This window comes from Artemia sp. Qi Xiang Cuo, chromosome 20, assembly GCF_049724085.1.
Source record: "Artemia sp. Qi Xiang Cuo chromosome 20, ASM4972408v1, whole genome shotgun sequence".
Classification (NCBI taxonomy): Eukaryota; Metazoa; Arthropoda; class Branchiopoda; order Anostraca; family Artemiidae; genus Artemia; species Artemia sp. Qi Xiang Cuo.
Genome location: NC_142813.1, coordinates 47,806,612 through 47,824,241, shown reverse-complemented (window position 1 = coordinate 47,824,241; position 17,630 = coordinate 47,806,612).

Sequence of the window (17,630 nt, the reverse complement as noted above, 5' to 3'; positions counted from 1 at the left end):
TAATATTACAAGAATAGACAAATAAATGATATGCCTACTTGAATTTCTAACTAGAAATTACCCACCTCTAGCAGACTTTTTCCGACTTTTTTAAATTAAATTTTCGTCCACTGCAATGTTCCGAACAACACGTTTGATACATCAATAGATTGATAGGTGTCTCAAGAATACAAAGAGCATGGTTTTAGTTACTACTTTTCACACTAGATAGTATCTGGTGAGCAGAATTAGCCACCCTTCATTTGACAGGCTCCGGGGCGAAAGGGTTAGCAAGATTAGCTACCCCTATAGTATAGGGTGCCTGATAGAACCAGAATAGACAGTAAGAAATGAGTTGTTCATATCCTGCCTCTACTGGGCAGCATCTTTGTAACCTAATAGTACAATTTACTGAATAACATAGATTGAAAAATGAATTGTTTTCGGTTAATTTAAAATATAGGATGATAATGAGATATTTAGAAAATAAACATACCCTGTGACTCAGAGTTTAATGCTGTATCCAAATATAGCAATAATTTCCAGTGGAAACACAAACCTCTAGATTCTATAAATCAAGCTTTTTGGGGATACAAAGGGATTCAAGGCTGGGCTTCAGGGTGGTAGGTGAGGTGACCTAGACCCTGAACTCCAAGTAAGCCAAAAACTAAACTGAAAATAGGGGTTTACTATCCGAGAATCTGGAAATTCCAGACTTTTTGGAATTAATTCCCACCAGAAATGATTGTTATATTTGGATAGAGGATCGAATTTTAAATTGAATGGTATGTTTGTTTCCTAGCTATCTCATTATGGTCCTACATTTCGAATATAGAATTTTTATCAGGGGTAGCTAACCTGCACCTATACCCATCAGTATTAGCAGTGGCAAAAACTCATAGGTGCAAGCTCTAAATGAGATGCAGCAGCAGTGAGCATTACAAGGAAACACAACTAGAGGAGACATAAGAGAAGGATAAGCACAAAGGTGCCACTCCAAAAACATTTAATAGGCATTCAGCCAGCAAACATGAAGCCTTTGCTCAACATACCTTTTATGACTAATTACCTAACTACCGTAGTTATAAGATTAAAAATTCAGATCCGATAAGCCCAGATCTTGATTCAAAAAACAGATTACAAAAGTGTTGAATTTCACGCTAAAGGACTTGAGCAGTTTGTCGTATTTTGGGGCTACAGAATAAATGTCATAGGAAAAGTCAGACAACAGTCAACCGCCTCCGGTATGTTTTCCCAACAAAATGCTTTCAGATGAGAGGGCAAAAAATTTACTAGATTTTGGCAAAAATTTATTAGATTTGTTCGACTTTACTAGATCTGACTCCCATTTTACTAGATTTACAAGGTGGATATGCTTTTTACAAGATCTAGTAAAATTTTACAAGGGGTGGCAACGTTGAGTCTGATCATTTATAATGCCTGTTCAACACAGAAATATCGAGCGATAATAAAAATGGCCAAATTGCCAAAGACTGTCCTTTTCTGCCATCTATCTAGAACAATCGATTTTGCCATCTATCTAGGGCCAAACGAAAAGCAAGTCTTCCCCGAATGAAGTGGAAAGAGGTCATAAGAAAGGATTTAAAGGAAATTGGATCTTATTGACAAGATATAAAGAGGGAGGCTTTGAATAGATTGGGATGGAGGAGGAACTTGCGCAGCTGTGTTGGTCTCAGCCGGCTTGGTGCTGCAGTGAGTTGTTAGTAGTAGTAGTAGATAATCAAAATAATGCGGTAGAAGTAATAACTCGATGAGAAAAAAAAACTGTTCTCCCATACGGATATTCTGAAAAGCTAGGCACTTGAATGAGGTTTTATCTATACAAAATTATTGTGTTTGTATATCTATACAAACACATAGACTGCTTCCTTCCAAACATGAAATCTCTGAAATAGTTTCTCATACTTTCTATTTAGGGGAACAGGCGGGGTATAAAAAAAACAGTATATTGATGATACTTTTGATGATATTTTTCTTCTTTTAGGAAAACTGAGCCCAAGATAAGGGAGACTAGGTTAGGTTACATTGAAAGTATCAGTAAATACAAAAAAAAGAAATAAAAACACTAATCCAAACACAGTATACCACGGTTGCCCCCTTAAAGATAACTTGGTAAGTGCGTTCTAACACCACACAACGTTAGATAAAAAAAACATTTTCGTCTATAATTAAGAAACCTATAATTAAAATAAAATATTATATTGCTGTTTTAAAAATAATCAAGAAACCGAAAAACGAGGGTGGTTTTCAAGTTCACAGCTTCAACTTCAGTTTCCACATTAAATGGTTTACTACAATCGTTTAGAGAGACAATTGAAATTTAAAGATGCAGGCGTAGAGGCCTCGCTTTAAATAGAAATAAAAAAACGAGTTGTTTCAACTGAAAGTAAGGAGCTGCATTAAAACTTAACATGAACAGAAATTATTACGTGTATGAAGGAGATTGCCCCCTCCTCAACACCTCACTCTTTACGCTAAAGTTTTTTAGTACTTTTAAAAATGTTTCCTATTGTTCTAATTAAACGGCCCTTGTGTTTCAGGTGTGGTTCTTAAAGAATTGGGACACAATTTAAACTTCAGCGTAAAGAGTAATGTGTTGAGGAGGGGGCCATCCCCTATATATACACGTAATAAATTCATAATTAAATCATATTGGTATGGAAGGTCAACTAAGGTAATGTTAGGTGACATCGTTAGTGGAGTCTAAACTATAAAATGTGGAGCTTCACAGGGCTCAGTCCTGGGTCCGTTACTCTTTCTCGTATACGTCGATACTCTGAGGTTCTACATGCCTGAAGCAACTATTACAGCGTTTGCAGATGATACTGCTTTAACGAATTTTGCACGGTCACTGGAAAAACTAGTAGATAAAGCAAAGCCAACGCAGGAAAATCTTTTGGTGTTTACCTTCTTGATTTACCTTGCTGTTAATACTCCTAAGACAAATTATGTGATTTTTAGTAGGATATGAAAAATTGTAAATAGTGCTTCTATAGTATTTGAAAATTTGTCCCTTTCACAGGTTTTTGAAAATAAATATTTAGGATTTTATGTTGATAATAATTTTGGTTGGAAAAAACACATAAATATGATTTCTTCTAAACTTGCACGAGGTCTTGGAGTGATGCGGCGTTTGAAACACGTGTTACCTTAACTCTTTTAAGAAATATATATCATACTGTTTTTCATCCTTTTATTGATTATGGTTGCTGTATTTATGCATCTAATTTTTCTTCAAATATTAAAAGACTGCAGGTTCTTCAGACTAAGGCACTTCAAGTATAGGTGAGTTTATTCAGTATGAACACGCGCGTGAATGTTTTATGAGTTGTAGAATTTTAAATGTTCATCAGATTAGGGACCATCAGGCGGGAGTGTTTACTTACCAAGTGCTTAATAGATTATCTCCTGAATATTTTAGATATTTTTTTTAAGTTTAATTCAGATTATCATCAGCATAGGACTAGAGGTCGTGAAAACTTAGTCTCAGAAGTAAGGAATACGAGTCGATCTGGTTTTGTAATTAGAAACTATGCAGTTAATTTGTGGAATGGTTTCTCGGAGAGCATTAGAGAATCAGAAAACCAGTTTCAGTTTAAAATTAGATTTAAAAAGTTTTTGTTGGGTGGGAATTGAGTATACTTTATTGTTGTTTTTATATTTTTTTGGGGTTTGTTTCGTGGGTATTTTTTTTTTTTATTCGGGAGGGTTGAATAGTATTGAAAGGTAAGAAAAGAGTAGGAAGAGTGAATGAGTTTGGTTTATGGTGAAAGATTGTGTGACGCTACTCAAGCCAGAATAGTGGCTTAATAAAATGTCACACCTTCTTACGTTTTCTACGTTAGGTTGATAATGTTATTTTAAAATGTGGCAAGTGCCAGTTAAGTATGATGCAATTATTAGTTGAAAATGAAACCCATCTTATCTCATCTCATCTAATAATTTCTGTTTAATTTAAGTTTGAATGTTGCTCCTTACTTTCAGTTGGAAAAAACTTGTTTCTTTTAATTTAATTTCTGATCTTTTCTAAGTAATGCCAGGAAATATGGCCCCACCTCCATAGAGAAATCACCCTCCCCACGGAAAAAATCCTCTTAGACAATTCAATCCCGGTGAATATTTAACCCTGGACAATTAGCCTTAACAACTCCACGCGTAAAATTGAGATGGAAAAGAGAAAGCAAGACATTTAAAAAGAATTTTGTATAGAAATTCTGGAAAATTCCCCCAGTATATAATTTCCCCTAACGAGTTGATTCCCTGGAAACTTCCCTCCTCATAGAAAATTCCCCCGTGGAAAAACCCCTCGCACTAAATTCGCCCCCCCCCCACCCGAAAATGTATAAATACTTAACAAAAAAAAAAAATAGGTGTATAAAAAGGGCAAATTTTTTTAATTTAAAATTTTCCCCCTGGGGCTGGGGGGGGGGTGTCATGTCATATCTAAAAGCATAGTTATTGGGCCTTTCAACTATTATGAGCAAAATAGCTATCTCAAAATTTTGATCGGGAAAAAAGGGCGGGGGAGGTGGACAAGTTGCCCTCCAATCTTTTTGGTCACTTAAAAAGGGCACTAGAACTTTTAACTTACGTTTGATTGAGCCCTCCAAACGATATTATAGGACCAATGGGTCGATACGATCACCCTTGAAATAATAGCAAACTAAAAAACACACATCCATGATATTCTTCTGGCAATAAATATAAATTCCATATTAATGCACATAGGAGCTTGAAACTAGTACAGCAGGGTTTTCCGACACGCTGAATCTGATGGTGTGATTTTCACTAAGATTCTAATACTTTTAGAGGGTGTTTCCTCTTTTTTTGAAAATCTGGCGAATTTTCTCAGGCTCGTAGCCTTTGATAAGTAAACTAAACTTGATGAAACTTATATATTTGAAATCAGCATAAGAAGAAGATTCATTTGATATATCTATTTGTATCAAAACTCCGTTTTTTAGAGTTTCGGTTGCTATTGAGCCGGATCGCTCCTTACTAACAGTTCGTTACCACATACTGTTTGATGCCGGGGATATTTTTATAAGCCCGATTAACATCATTTAATACAAAGAGCATCAAATAAAATTCGTTCTAATTCAAACCAAGATCAATCGATCATACTAACAAAAATGAGGTTAATAGACAAGCTGCGTTGGTCACTAGGGACGGAATTCTTGCCCAATCTAATTTTCTATTGTCCTTAAATTGTTCAGGCTTTTTTCAGTGTTTCCTTTGCTTGTTAGAGTTCATTTCAAAAGGTTAGTTTTTTCGTTCGTGTTTTTTTTTTGTGTGTAGTTAACTGAGGACGGGTTGGCGGAGGTCCTTGTCGAAACATATACCTGGCGTTTTTGTTTTTTTTAAATAGTCGAAAAAAAACCTAATTTTTTGGTTTTTTAATAATTTTTATCTATAAATATTTATTTTATCTAACATAAGCTAGTAAATAATGAACCCTAGTCAATAGTACCCGAAAATTTAAAATACATTTTGAAAAAAAAAACTATCAAGTGAGGAAGAATCGCTATTTGAATCTGACGTATGAAGCTAAGAGAGGAAAGGAAATAATAAATGATAAATAAAACCAAAAAAGGGTGAGAAAACGAGGATTTTGTCAGCCAGTGGCAATAACATGAAGACGAAAAACCAGCAAATATTTCGACAAGGACCTCTGCCAAGTCATCCTCAGTGCTAAAAAAAAAAAAAAAAAAAAAAAAAAAAAAAAAAAAAAAAAAAAAACGAGGATCTAACCTTTTGAAGTTTACTGTACAAGATTTGAGTGTCTGTTCGGATCTTGTACAGTAAACTCCAAAGTTTAGATTCTTGATGTTGTTTTTTTTTCTATTTTGTTCAGCACTGAGGACAACTTGGCGGAGGTCCTTGTCGAAATATTTGCTTGTTTCTTCGTCTTCATGGTTCGCCCCTGGCTGACAAAATCTTGGTTTTCTCACCCTTTTTTGGTTTTATTTATCATTTATTATTTCCTTTCCTCTCTTAGCTTCATACGTCATGTATAGCCAATGTGGTCTTAGAAAGTATTTGAATCTGAGTAATGATTAGTAACTACTATTTCTATTAATCTAAATGGTAAAGGTTAATTGCGAAAATAAGTCTACGATAACTTCAAAAAATAGCACCAACTCCCACAAAAATGGTATTAGACCAAGATAAAAACCACACTATTGCAATAAATAATTTCTTAGACCACACTGCTTTTCCACTTACGAAAATCTAAGAGAGAAAACCTGGTTTAATTGAAATAAAGCAGTGACCAAGAACAAAAAAAAACACAATAAAACATTAATTAATAATAAAAAACGGAATATTTCAACTCTAAGTCCGGGAGCCTTTGTCAACAGAAAAAAAAGAAAAAGAAAAAACGTTAGACTAAATTAAATTAAACGCAATATATAAAGAAAATTACAAAGAAAAAGACAAAAAAATATATACACAAACAAATAAATAATTTCACATCTTAATGACCTCCGAAATATTGCAATCACTATAAAAGCCGGAGTAATCTGTGTGATTATTTTAAGATGTGAGTTTTATTTATTTGTTTGTATATTTTTTGTCTTTTTCTTTATATTATGCGTTTAATTTAATTAAACGTTTTTTTTGTTTTTTTTTTTCGTTGACAAAGGCTCCCAGACGTGGAGTCGAAATATTCCGTTTCTTTTTATTAATTAATGTGTTACTGTTTTTTTTTTCGTTCTTGGTCACTGCTTTATTTAAATTATACCCGTTTTTTATCTTATATTTTTGCAAAGGGAAAAGCAGTGTGGTCTAAGAAGTGCCAATTAGTTCTGGAAAATTTAGGAACCTTTTTTAGGGGTACTATAACTATAAGCACGGGAATATATTAATGGCGTATACAGAATTCTTCTTCGGCGGGGGGGGGGGTTGTTTCCAAAAAAAACTTTACAAAACACATCAAAAATTTTTTATATGCATTTTTTTAAGCATTTAAAAAAAATTTGTTATATGCAATTTTTTACTTATTTACGAGTCGGAAAAAATCTCGGGGGGGGGACCCGATAACCGCCTCCCCTGGATACGGCTTTGAAATCTATAATTATGGCCCTAAATCAAGGTTTTTTTAAGCATTTAAAAAAAATGTTCGGAATATTTTAAAAATATTCCGTTTCTTTTTATTAATTAATGTGTTACTGTTTTTTTTTTTTCGTTCTTGGTCACTTCTTTATTTAAATTAAACCCGTTTTTTCTCTCAATTTTTCGTAACACCATTGCAATTTCTACAACCGAAAACCCCATTTAGGGAAATTATAGTTACCCACCTTGATTAACAAGGAAAATCGCTTTTTTGCATGAGATTCCAACAAGAAAGATCCATGGACGTGTTAGATTGTATTATAAATCACACTGAAATTGTAAATCATACTCAAGCTGTATTATTCATAACGGCTTGTAATTATGATCAATGGGAGATTAATCAAATTATCTATAATAGAATGCAAGAAGCCAACTGTTTTTGAACTAACAGTTTTTGCGACACAGAAAAACGGATATATTTCCACCTGCTTTCTCCTTTATAGCAAGCTCAATTTTCCCAGCAGGAGGGAAGGGAGAAGTAATTTAGTTGAACTCTTAAATATTTGTCATCCTCATCAAAACATTATCTAAGACGACAAAAAAGCTAAAAATACGGTGACCATCTGGACTTTCTCTGTTTTTAGAATTTGAATCCTAATAAACTTTGGCTTTCAAACCAGATTGGCTGGCCAGGAAAAGAATCTGAAACGGAAATCTAGCAAAAAGCTTAATTGAAACGGCGAAGCTGCCGCATCATTAATTACATAAATCAAGATAGTATCATGTTCATTTTTATTAATTAATACACTTTTAATTAATCTAATTAACATTTATATTGCCTAATCTCATTGCTATCAGCTAATATAAAAAAAATCCTTGATTTAGGGCCATAATTATAGATTTCAAAGCCGTATCCAGGGGAGGCGGTTATCGGGTCCCCCCCGCGATTTTTTACGACGCGTAAATACGTAAAAAAATGCATATAACAAATTTTTGTTGTGTTTTGTAAAGTTTTTTTGTAAACAAACCCCCCCCCACCGCAGAAGAATTCTGTATACGCCATTAATATATTCCCGTGCTTTTGTGGACATGTCTCCTCCACATCAAATATGACTAAAATATCACCCTGAGCTTGAGCGTCTATGTCCATGTATGCACGCAGGGGGGGGGGTGGTGGGAGGAAGCTCAAGTGTGCCTCTAAAAAAGGTTCCTAAATTTTCCAGAACTAATTGGCACTTCCTATTCAAGTTATCTAATAATTGTTTTGTTATCATTAACTCCCATCCCCCTTAAAAATTATACTAAAAAAACTATTTTTTTGTACATTTTATCTTTGTTTTGATCAGCACCAGATACGACCCTTATGACCCATAGAGAGCAAATTCTGCAGATTTCCTTGGATTGCACCAGCTCATAGCGAAAATCACTAGCTAAAATTAGCCCAATCGAATTACCTTAAATTCATACTAAACGCACAGGAAAATACGACCTCTATCTTCAGGCCTGTATTAAGCAGCTGTGGGAGAAAAGCATATGCAAAAACGGCAGGCATTCATTTACAAACCCTACTCAACTAGAAAGAGTCACAGGCAGACCTGCACAAGAAGCTCTAAGTTAGTCACTCGCTTCTAAAGCAAGTGAACATTCTGTTCATGGTGGTCACGGATCTTTTAATCAAACGATTCTTTAAGCGGCGTTCACAAGCGTGTCTAGCTAGAATCCCATGTCTAGACACGTGTCTAGCCAGAATCCAATGTCTAGGCAACGACCGTTCACATGTAAAATTCGGTGTTATGGTCACGGATAATCGAAAATTTCATAAATATGTCTTTGAGGATGACTTAATCCCCCACAGTTCCCGGAGGAAGGGCTGCAAGTTATGAACTTTGCCCATTGTTTACATATAGTATTGATTATTGGGAAGTATACAGACGTCATCAGGTGGGATTTTTATGGTGGTGGGGGGGGGGGGTCAGAAGCGTGGGTTACGTGAGAGGATCTTTCCACAGAGGAGGTTTCCTTGGGGGAAGGGACATTTCTAAGAAGGGGGAGCCGGATTTACCAGCATTATTTAAAAAACGATCAGAAATTAAATAAAAAACAAGTTCTTTTTTCAACTGAAAGTAAGGAGTAACATTAAAAAATAATACGAACAGAAATTATTACGTATATGAGGGGGGGGGGATAAACACCTCCGACGTATTCGTCGGAGGGGGGGGGGGGTAAACGCCAAGAACCGACGTGACCATAGCTGGTCTTCGCACCAACTGAGAAGATCGTAGTCAAATGATCGTGAATAGTAGACGCAAGAGCAAACATTCCTGAAAAACATGATGGTAACTCCGAAGCTAAATATTTAAACATAAACAAAGCATTATAGAATGCGCATATTCCTGCAAACGGTAAAATTTTATACTCACGGTTAAGATGCCTCACTTCTCACGTGTGGTGTGGTCTGGCTACTAATAAAGTACCTTTCTTTTATATTATATACATATTCTCTTAGCACTAAAGAAGAATTAGCAGAAGTCTCTGCCGAAATATTGAAAGTCATTGGAATATTGGAAATCGGATGCCTCTGCGGAAGTTTTTTTTATCTACTAATTGAAATTACCCTCGCTGTGGCTGGGTCTTTTGTTTCTCCATTGTCTCGTACTTCTGTTAAATATCGTATCAATATCTATCGTATCGTAGAGTAAATATCGTATCGATACGATATTTATTAACACTAAAAGCCTTTATGGGCCATGGTCTATACCAAAAAACATAACACTATACAAATCATAAACAAATGCATACACTTAAATCCATATTTAATTTTAAATAAATTAGAGGAAATGGTCTCTATATATCTTATCCGTACCCCAAAATTTACCCAACTTCTTAATCCCCATGAAACATCTATCACTTAATATTATATCCACCCATTCCTCTCTTGTAGTTCATCCCGGAAAAAATTTCCCCCTCAAATCATTTAATTCTTCACAATAGCGCAAAAATGAATTTACCCTCCCATCCCCACACAGAGCAAAAGTAAGGACCTAACTCTGGCTCCGCCCTTTTCAGATACTTTCTCCTATCACCAAACGGTAAAAACTTTCCCCTTATTGATATTATCCACTTGAGTCCCTCCTTATTAAGCCCTGTCTTAAAATGAAGTAGTCTCTTGAACCGGCCTCACCAGAGAGAGAGAGAGCATTAGGAATGGAGCCCATTAGTCACCTGCACACTATCTATGGCGACGTGAGGAAAGATGAATGCATTTTTGCTGAGAATCATTGAAGTTATTCACCACGCGAGTAACCAACGAAACCCAGAAAGTGAGATAAGAAGATTTTCAGACATACCCTATCATAGGCAGCGCGCTAGCGCTGCCTAAGTAAAGATCGATGTGGACACAATGTGTTTTTTTTTCTCCATACCTGGGCACTTCGTATCGAAGGCGTTGTCGTAGAAACTTCGAAAAGGGCTCATTCAATTGGAACTTGGAGTGGCTAGAGCCCTTTTTAATAGTTGAAAGTGATTGGAGGGCAACTAGCCCCCCCACCCCCACGCCCATAATTCCCCCAAACACATTCAATCAGAATTTTGGGATAGCCATTTTGCTCAGCACAGTTGAAAGTTCTGGAAATTTTTTTCTTTTAGGATGATAACCCCCTCAGAGTCCTCAGTGCAAGGGTTGTAAGTTATGCCCTGGGGGCATATAAGGTTTTTATTGAAAGCGTTGTCGTAGAAACTTCAAAAGGGCTCATTCAATTGTAAATTCAAAGGGTTAATACCCTTTTTAATAGTCAAAAGTGATGGGAGGGTAGCTAGCCCCCCCCCCTCCCCACACCCATCAATCCCCCAAACACATCTGATCAAGATTGTGAGACATCCGTTTTGCTCAGCGTAGTTGGTTTATAGATAGAAAATATGTTTTTGAGGAGGACACACCCCCAAAACCCTCAGGGCAAGGGTTTTAAGTTATGCCCTGAGGGAATATAAGGTTTTTATAGAAGGCGTTGTCGTAGAAACTTCGAAAAGGGCTCATTCAATTGGAATGAACTTCGAAAAGGGCTCATTCGATTGAAAATAGAAAGAGCTGATACCCTTTTTAATAGTCAAAAGTATCAAGTTTTCCATTTCAGGTCAGCTAGAGGAGGTATGAAACTAAATTAAACAGTATTATTTGTGTCCAGATTTTAAAAAGGTAGGCGTATACATTGTTAAAAATTGCTGAAAATTTTTCTCCAGCATACAAATAGCAGGCCAAACTATAAAGTCTTAAAAAACGAATAGATATAAAGTATTATTTTCTTTTTCCTGAAAAGACTAAGTCAATATAAAACGAACAGAAATTAATTTAAAAAACTTTTTCCTCAAAATAAGTAAAGAAAAGTAAAGAACTCCATTAAACAAAAAATGAACAAATATAAAATCAAACAATCTACCAAGCGTGAAACTACCACAAAACAGCATCGATAAATAAATGAAACCCAAAACGAACAGAAATCATAATAAATAACGGAGTCAAACTCAAAACGAGCAGAAACATAAGTTTCACTTGTGTTTCACTGATAATTGTTTCAAGAACCTGGTCTGTCAGTAGACAACGCATATAATAGTGTTGGAATCAGGGCCGTATCCAGGTTTTTTGTTTCGGGCGGGGGGGTTTACAACAGAAATTTTTTCGGCGGCGGCGGGAGGGGTAACAAGAAAAACTTTAAAAAACGCATCAAAAATGTGTTTATATTCATTTTTTTACATTTTTTTACGAGTCGGACGAACATTTCGGGGAAGGGGGTGGTCATACCCCCTAGCCGTTCCTTGGATATGGCTTTAGTTGCAATAATATAAAGAAAATATTGGGATAGAATAAACCTTGTCTAGTAATTATTGAATCAAGACGTGTGAATATAGAGCTATCGAGATAATGATAGATAGTAGTTATTGGACTATTCGCTGACAGCTAGATTCACAAACTGAGTGTCGTTGATTACCTCTTTATGACATATTTTCAAGAATCAAAAGCTATAACGCTAAAATAAGATCCAATTTTTGAAAAAAAGACTACATTTTTTGGCACCACAGCAATTTTTCATAATGACAAAAAAAAAAAGTTATAGACACACATTTGTGTTACAGACACACAGGATGATATAATACAGCAAGATTTTGAAGATTCCTTGTTGCTCAAGATAAGGGATTGTAATTCTCCTAAATATGGGTTTAAAAAAAAGATAAAAAGGTAAAGGATTTGGCATTAGACCCTTAAAGTCCAAACCGGCGGTGCTGACCTCCGTTTCAAGGCCCTTCAGCCAGGAAGTACAATGGGGGTTGGGGCCAGCCATCCTGTGTTTTCACACACTCGTCTTGCTTACCTTCCCCAGATTTCTTCAGGTACCCATTTAGAGCTGGGTCGATTCTGGCTGAGCCCGATTCACGTCACTGACCCCCGTCCCAAACTAAATAATAATAATAACCGGCCACACCAGAAATCGAACCCCCACTCTTCGGACCAAGGATTGAATATGGGTTTCGGCTAAGGTTATTCCAATGACACAATTTTCGTTTTAATCAAACATCATTTTGTAATGTTTCAGTCTGTTTTTGGATATTCCCAAAAATCCGATTTCGCAACGAACTTGTTCCATTAAGATTAATCGAAATAATATTTCTGAATCCTGAATCCCTAAATTAGCTTCAAATAGCATTTCTTCCTTACTTGACATTTTTTTTTGAAGGGTTGTAATGTTCAGTTCCTATGATCTAACGTTCGGTCTTTATTACGTTGGCCCTAAGGGGGCAACCGTGATAAACAAAATCTAGAAAACCAGAAACCTTGCCATTATTTTGGGAATCCTGAAGAAATATGGCAACGCATAACAATTTATCAGCCGCCATTAGGCGAGTCAAAGATTCAGGCCCTTGTGTTAAGGCAGGGATCGTTGGTAGAAAGTGCTACATCACTGTATACTGTAGCATCTTCTTTTTCCAAATAGTATACACATTTCATACCATGCGTATAGGGACTGAGCAAATACGTCACACCCTTAGTTCAGTTGCTGCCTGACAAAAAAAAAAGGTTTTTCCATAGACATACCGTGGTGTGTACATCGGAATCGCGCATGCGTGAAGGCAGAGTATGAATCTTGTGTGGTTATAAATGTCTTTCACTTTTTTTTTTAAGGGAGAGTATAGCCTTTGCCGATACTGTATGTTCTCTCTACTGTGCTCTACGTTCAATTAAAAGCAGTACTCCCTTGTAAATAAATCGCCCTAGCCATAGCAGAATCTACACTTAACTTTATTTATTTTATTGCAGGGCCGTATCTAGTGGGGCAAGAGGGGGCAAGCGCCCCAGGCGGGGCGCCTTCAATGTACACTTCTGAATAAAAATCTTGGAACAAGAGATATGTATGTAATTTGGGTCAATGTTATAATTTATATTGAGTTTTGGAAACTTTAATTTATGATGTTTGCCTTCTGAAAACTGGGTTTATGGTGTTTTGGATGGCCAAGTTTTAGCAGAATATGGAATAGCGAGTTTCTAAAAACCTAAATTCAAGGGATCTTGGAAATGATTTATATTCTGAAATGTTTAAAAGTAGATCCTGTCTTGCCTTAATCCAGTCAAGTTCTTATCTCGTGTTTGCTTTGTATAATAAATACATAGCTTATAGAAAAGAGACTCTTTTATAGTATCTCCTTTTAGGAGAACCCCTAACTCTGAAAAATTCGGCTCCATGCTTACCAGTTACTCCACACATACCAACATTAGATGTTTATCAATGTAAACCCAGATATAACCAGAAGAAGTAGCTGGAAAAAGTTTACAACAAGCTTAAATTCTAATATTTTGGGGCAAAAATTGGGATATTTGCAGTATTGATGAGGCGGCCAGGAGCGGAAAAGTCTACAACCCCATTAGAAAAAACCTAACTCCAGCTCTGCTTTTTGAGTATGCTTTTAGTGTAAATTGTTGAAATTGACGTCACCATAAAGAAATAATGGATTAGTTTTAGAGAATTTCTAGTAATTATTGAATGAAGATATGACGATACGAATTGATATACTGAGGTGATGATGGCTTACAGTTAAAGGACAATCTGTCAGTGACCTGACAGCGAACTTCACCTACCACGACTACTACTACTAAAAACTCACCGGGGCAACAAGCAACCTGAGGCCGACACCGGTACACACACTCCTCCTCCATCCCAATATATTCAAAGCATACCTCTTTACACCCTCCCAGGAATTTCCCATTTCCTCCAAATCTCTCTTTATGACATTCTCCCACCCCAGACAAGGACATCCTGCTTTCCGTTTAACCCTAGGCGGTTGGCCGAAAAGGACAATCTTCGGCAATCTTTCATCCTTCATCCGCAAAACGTGCCCTAGCCATCTCAACCTTTCTTTCATTACAGCCTTAGAAAGCAGGATTGAACCACATTTGTCGTATAGCCTACTGTTTGAAATACGGTCTGTCAATCCGCCGTACCCGAAACAATCTGTAGACAATGTTTATGGATAACACCTAGCGACTCTTCCTCTGTGTTTTGGAGCGCCTATGTTTCAGAACGACTTTCGACCACTGTCATCACTGTAGCTTCTAATATTCTGATCTTGGTTTGCAGACTTATCTTCTTATTCTTCCAAACTTTTTTTTAACCGTGAATAAACACCCTGAGCCTTGGCTCTTCTATTTTTAACATCTTCACTGCTCCAACCGTCTTTACTAATAACACTACCAAGGTAAGTGAAACTGCCCACCTGATCAATCTTTTCGTTAACCAACGTTACGTTTGCATCTTCACTTTTCCTAGCCTTAGTGACTTAGTCTTTTTAACATTAATTTTCAAGCCTATTCTAGCACCCTGAACCCGCAAAACCTCTAAAAGTTCATTCCTTTTGCTCACAATTTCATCTAGGACGCTGAAATCATCAGCATAGTCTAAGTCCAGGAGAGTTTTTCCTCCTCATTTGATTCCATGTTCTCTCATTACCTTTCCTGCGCTCCTTAAGACAAAGTCCATCAAAATGATCCATATAAAGGGGGATAGAACACAGCCTTGCTTAACTCCTGATTTAATACAAAACCAGATGCTAACCTCATTTCCTACCTTAACCACAGCAGTGTTATTCCTGTACATATCACTAATCACTTTAATGTATTTGTCTGGTAAATTCACCTTCTGCGCGTTGTTCATTACATTTTTCATGAGATATTTTACAATCTATAAAGATAGACCAATGCTTCTTGAACGAAAGATAATTAAGCTGCTGAATAGTCAGACCAGCCGGGCGTTCAATATAAGAAGATAGGAATAACAAACTACCAGCGCCACTGTCAGTGTTGCGTCTGCAAACGAAACAGTGTCTGTGGCGTCTAACCGTTGACAGGACAACTAAATGTAGCAACTGCGTGTTGTTGTGCTGTTTATTCCCTTTTCAAGAGATATTCAATAGCCTATAAAGAGGCTTAACTGCTTTTTGGAAAAAATATGATTATGATGCTGAATAGTTAGACCAGTAATAGAGACCATCAACGAGAATAGGAAAGTAAGATGGATCTTAATACGTTTTATATGGGAAAAATAGGGATTAAGAATTACTTGAACCACTGACAAAGTAGCTTCTAGAAAAGTTCACTGACTGCATATTGTTTATTACCTTTCTCCCATACTTTTTTTTAGTTGCCATCCCCTCCCTCCCTAAAACCTCCAAAGAGATTCGATTAAAGCTTTGAGATTACTCAAAGTAGTTTCAAAGATAGTTCAAAGATAGTTTGTTCAAAGTCAAAGGATCCAAAAACTATGCCTCCATGGATGACATGAACCCCCCAGCCCATGGAGTGAGAACTGTCAATTATGCAAGTTGTCCATTGTTTACGCCCAGGTTTTATTATTGGGAAGGGGGGGGATGTTTGACCCTAGGTGTCGTAAAACGCTAAGGCTATTTCGGTGAACATTTCAGTAAATGTTGATGAGGACGTTAAACTAAATAAAATTACATTATATGTACTCAGACTGTTAATAGGGCTAGTGTGTAGCACCAAAGGAACGACTAAGGGTGTTAGGATGAAACTTTCACAAAATGGTGAGGGGGATTTTGAATTAAATAAAAAAAATACTGTGTATATCCAGGATACTAAAATGATGCATCTGCAATACCTCAGGAGCAGATAAGGGTTTTAAAATGAAAATTTAGGTAATGCTGAGGTAGATGTTGAGCTAAATCAAAAGACACAATTTGCATCAAGGTTGTAACCATACCAGAAGCAAGAAAAAAATTGAAAGGAACGATGATCCAGGAAAAGAAAACTGACAAAAAACAGTAAATATTGCCGATTTTGGATTCTGTACACACCGGACGAATACCCCTCAGTCAGTCCCTTCCGCGGGCGTCCATGGAATGTTATATTAACAAGCAAAAACTGGTTTAAATTCTTGGATAAGATTTATGGGCACAGCCAAACAAGTTGCTTTTTCAACTGTATCACCAATAAATCTGCTAGATTTTTCCCACACTATAATTATCTTTTTGCTGATAATTCTAAATTCAAAATAATAAAATTATGGAATAAAACTTTGTTATTTTAGTGGTTTGAAATTAAAAACCAAGGTTTCGAAATGGCTATTGAATATAGATATTTGCAAAAGAAACCCACACGTTTTTTTTTGCTTTTTGACGAGTCAATTTCCTTCTCTGAGAAACATAAAGTCTCTTTATTCTTTGTATAAATTTATTTATTAAGAACTGGTTTTTCTAGAGCACCAAGGACTGTAGAAACGAAATCTGATTTAACTGAAACCTTACATAACTTAAAAAATTAGTTAAAATGTGTAAAAATTGGTAAAAATATTTGTGAAATCGGTAAGATTGTAAAAAAACTGGTAAAAATGAAATTGGTAAAATTGGTAAAAAAAAAGGGTAATTCGAGTTTTCTGTAGCAGGTGTCAAATTAAAAAAAAAAGAACTCAGCAAAAAACTACAAAAACAAAAATAAATACACATGATACCAAACAGCTTAAGGAGGTGTAGATTTCATTTGAAGGTACAACTTTCACCAATGTTGCCACAATGAACCGCGAAGAAAAAAAAAGCGTAAACTAATTTGGTAAGTTTGACAATACTTTCGTTCGTAAAAATTCAAAGACAGACAAATGTGCTGATTGTTGATCCCACGTTATTTCAAAGCAGTTTCAAAGTGGGTAAAATTGGTAAAAATTTTTAAGAAACTTGTAAAGAATTTTTTAAAATTTGTGATATTGGTAAAATTGTAAAAAAAAATGGTAAAAATAAAGTTAATCAAATTGGTAAGAAATTGGTGAAAATTGGTTAAAAAATTTGTAATTGATATAAACATTATAAACATTATAAAAATGTACTTACGACTTCAGTACGTGCAGCCAAAAAGCTCTATTTTTCGCGTCGAATTGATGAGTGTAAGGGGAACTTGCGAAAGGTTTGGAATGTAGTTAATGAAGCTATTTCTCGCATGAAACTCAAACAGTCCCCCCCCATGTCATTACAGGAATGCTGATGGATCTATTGTGGATTAAAATTCTTCAGCAAACGCCTTCAATTTG